Genomic DNA, 4,119 nt, shown 5'->3' on the forward strand with positions numbered 1-4,119 from the left:
CTTTCATAATTTTATCTTGGTGATTTTGTATGGAATTATTTTTATTTCTTCTAGTTAGTTCGTATTTTCAGTAGTGAGTTTGTTAGCTTAATTTGATAGTTTGTTTTGTTTTTGTGTTTTTATGCACGGGCGCCGCTCCCTAGGTGAACCATTACCTCCCTTTGTTGAAGAAGTAGAACATATTTGTAGGAAAACACCAGAAGTCAAGTTAGGAGCTACCATGGCCAATCAGGGTGAACCATTACAGTTACCTGCAGCCGGTGACCGTAGAGCCCTGAGGGATTATTCTATCCCATCCCACTTCACATCACCTTCTTGCATTATATTGCCACCCACTACTGCCGCCAGTTATGAGTTGAAACCGGGTGTGATCCAACTCCTCCCTACATTCTATGGGTTGGAGAAGGAGGACCTTATTACCACATCAAGGAATTCTTAGATATCTATGCGACTTTCAAATTCCAGAATTTCTCAGATGACTCTATCCGGTTAAGACTTTTTCCATTTTCACTTATGGATAAGGCCAAGTCTTGGCTTAATTCCTTAGAGGTGGGTAGCATTACTTCATGGGATACATTAGTCACAAAATTTTTGTCCAAGTACTTTTCCATTCAGAGAACTACAGTCCTCAGAAGAGAAATCTCCAACTTTATGCAGCAGAAGGGTGAACACTTTTATGAGGCTTGGGAGAAATGGAAGGATTTGATCCGTAGGTGTCCGCATCATGGGTTTGAGAAATGGCATTTAGTGCAATACTTTTATCAAGGTCTTACACCCCAGGTTAGATCCATGGTAGATGCAACGAGTGGAGGGAGTTTGATGGGTAAGAGTGATAGTGAGGCGTGAGACTTCTTTGAAACATTGAGTGATCAATCTCAGCGATGGGATTCATCATTTAATGTTGATAGGAAATCCCATGAAGCCTAAAGAGGGGGTCTCTACGAGGTTAGTGAAACACCCATGCTCATGGCCAAGATTGAGGGGTTGACTAGAAAAATTGATGCCTTTATGGTGTCCAAGAGTTCACCTGCTCCTAACCCATCTACTGTCTGTGCCATATGCTCTGGTTCATCTCATCCCACACAAATGTGTCCATCTAGTTCATCCTACCCGGAGCTCATTGAGGACTTGAATGCAATCTAGAATTTTCATAGACCAAACAAGAACGATCCTTTTTCGGAAACATATAATCCGGGTTGGGCTAGGCACCCAAATTTCTATGGTCCAAGGGCCCACAGGTTGGGGGTCCTCCAGGGTTTACTCAACCCCAAGCTCCGCACCCACACTTCACTCAACAACCATTGATTCCACAAAACCTTCACTTGAGGATACACTTCAATTATTCATGCAGAATACACAGTCCTCCATTGCTAAATTTGAAATGCAAGTGAGTCAGTTGGCAAGCCACATGAGTGAACAGGCACAAAATAGACTCCCGAGTCAAACCATTCCTAACCCCAAAAGCACACATGAGAGTGGGTCAAGTTCCAATCCCCACCATGAGCAAGCCAAAGCCATAACCACCCTTAGGAGTGGTTGTGAGTTGAACAATGGGGTAGGGACCACTAAGTCTAAGGAGTCAAAGGATGACAATGGGGACACATCATTGAGTGAAGAACCTCCAAGTTCTCCACCAACAGCTAAGCAGATCCCTAACCAAGTCCCACCAGCTCCTTATCCACAGAGGTTATCGGGCCCATCTAGGAAAGGAGATAACATGCATGAAACGTTGGAACTGTTTAGTAAGATTCACATTAACATTTCGCTTCTTGATGCTATTAGGCAAGTCCCTGCCTATGCCCGATTTTTGAAAGACCTTTGTACACAGAAGAGAAAAAAAATATGTTAACAAAAAGGTCTTTCTTATTGAGAATGTAAGCTCAATTCTGAAGCACAACACTCCTCCTAAAGTTAAAGATCCTGGATGTCCCACAATTTCATGTGTCAATGGTGAACATACCATCCAGAGAGCTCTTCTTGACTTAAGGGGCAAGTGTGAATTTGCTTCCTTTCTTTGTGTACCAGCAATTAGGTTTGGGGGAATTGAAGCCTACTCCCATCACACTTCAACTAGCTGACTGTTCTGTCAAGATACCACGAGGAATAGTTGAAGATGTTTTGATAAAAGTGGACAAATTTCTGTTCCCAATTGATTTCATTGTTCTTGATTCAGAACCAGTAGTTAATGTGACCAACCAAATTCCTGTCATCCTAGGACGTCCCTTCTTAGCCACATCTAATGCTATCATTCATTATAAAAGTGGTGAGTTGGAGTTGTCTTTTGGAAATTTTAAGGTCTCGTTGAATGTGTTTAATGTCGGGCACCACTCACTTGAGTCTGATGATCTGAGTCCTGCATTTAAGATAGAGACTGTTATGCTTGATGACGAATCCACTCTTGAATCTTTTGAGTCTTGCATAACATCTTTAGACATGGGCTATTTTGATGAGGAAACATATTTCCGAGAGGTTGACTCTTTAGTCAATTCTGTACCTTTGCTGGAGGAAGCTTATGAGGTTGTCACGACTGATCATCCACATGATCTTCATCTTGAATTGGACAAACCTCTTGAAACTTCCAAGCTATATCTTAAGCCACTTCGTCCCACGTTGAAGTATGCATTCTTGGGGCCCATGAACTCATTGCCAGTTATTATTTCCTCTTATTTGAGTACTGAGTAGGAGGAACAATTGACTGAAGTTTTACAAGCACACAGAGAGGCATTGGGGTGGACTCTTGATGCCTTAAAAGGGATTAGCCCCTCCATATGCATGCATCGTATTCATTTGGAGGAGGGGACTAAAGCCTCATGTGAGATGCAACGTAGGTTAAATCCCCATATGCTGGAGGTTGTGAGAGAAGAAGTCATCAGGTTGCTTGTGACAAGAATCATTTACCCTATTTTCGATAGCACCTGGGTGAGTCCAATTCAAGTTGTCCCTAAGAAAGGGGGGATAACGATAATGAAAAATGAGAGTGGTGAATTGATTCCCACAAGAACTACCACCAAGTGGCGTGTCTGCATTGACTATAGAAAACTTAATTCCGCCATTAGGAAGGATCACTTCCCACTACCTTTCATTGATCAGGTGCTAGAGCGATTGGCCGGCCACAATTTTTATTGCTTCTTAGATGGATACTCCGGCTACAATCAAATTCCCATTGCTCCAGAAGACCAGGAAAATACCACATTCACGTGTCTGTTTGGCACCTATGCTTACAGACGCATGCCTTTTGGTTAATGCAATGCACCCGCCACTTTCCAACGGTGCATAATGAGTATCTTTTCTGACATGATTGGTGACTTTTTAGAGGTCTTTATGGATGACTTTTCTATGTTTGGCTCTAGTTTTGATACATGTCTGCACAATCTTTCACTCGTATTATCCCGTTGCATTAAGTCCAATTTAGTCTTGAATTGGGAGAAATGTCACTTCATGGTAAAAGAAGGAATTGTTTTAGGACATGTAGTGTCTGAGCGAGGTATAGAAGTGGACAAAGCCAAGGTTAATCTAATTGCCAATCTACCACCACCTACTTCTGTGAAGGGGGTGCGTTCTTTCCTTGGCCATGTTGGGTTCTATAGGCGCTTCATTAATGACTTTAGCAAAATTTCTCATCCTTTGACGAATTTGCTTGCTCAAGATGTTGCTTTTGCCTTTGATGATGCCTGTATTCATGCTTTTGAGACACTGAAGAAATGTTTGTCCACTGCACCCATTGTCCAACCCCCTACTTGGTTTTTGCCTTTTGAGTTGATGTGTGATGCTTCTGATTATGCATTGGGGGGTTGTTTTGGGGCAAAAGATGGATAAAATTTCCTATGTCATTCAGTATGCTAGCCGCACTCTTCATGATACTCAATTGAATTACACTACCACTGAGAAGGAGTTGCTAGCTATTGTGTTTGCCTTGAACAAATTCAGATCATATCTGTTAGGGTCAAAGGTTATAGTGTTCACTGATCATTCTGCTTTGAAGTACTTATTATCCATCAAGGACACTAAACCTCGCTTGATTAGATGGATCTTGCAATTGTAAGAATTTGACCTTGAGATTCGAGATAAGAAGGGTTGTGAGAATGTTGTTGCTGATCATCTATCTAGGATTTGTGTAGC

The 4,119-nt window shown here is 41.9% G+C and overlaps 1 non-coding gene across 1 annotated transcript; it reads right to left on the reverse strand.

Annotated features, from left to right (window-relative positions):
- Window positions 1-624: 624 nt before the first annotated feature.
- LOC137957416 (small nucleolar RNA R71) lies at window positions 625-731 on the reverse strand. Its single transcript, XR_011113382.1, has one exon. It is a non-coding gene; the product is annotated as a small nucleolar RNA R71 (small nucleolar RNA).
- Between the last annotated feature and the right edge of the window lie 3,388 nt (window positions 732-4,119).

This window comes from Aristolochia californica, unplaced genomic scaffold (genome assembly GCF_029961685.1).
Source record: "Aristolochia californica isolate CCGP_79_NKW_82.1479 unplaced genomic scaffold, dmAriCali1.0.hap1 SCAF_2, whole genome shotgun sequence".
NCBI lineage: Eukaryota > Viridiplantae > Streptophyta > Magnoliopsida > Piperales > Aristolochiaceae > Aristolochia > Aristolochia californica.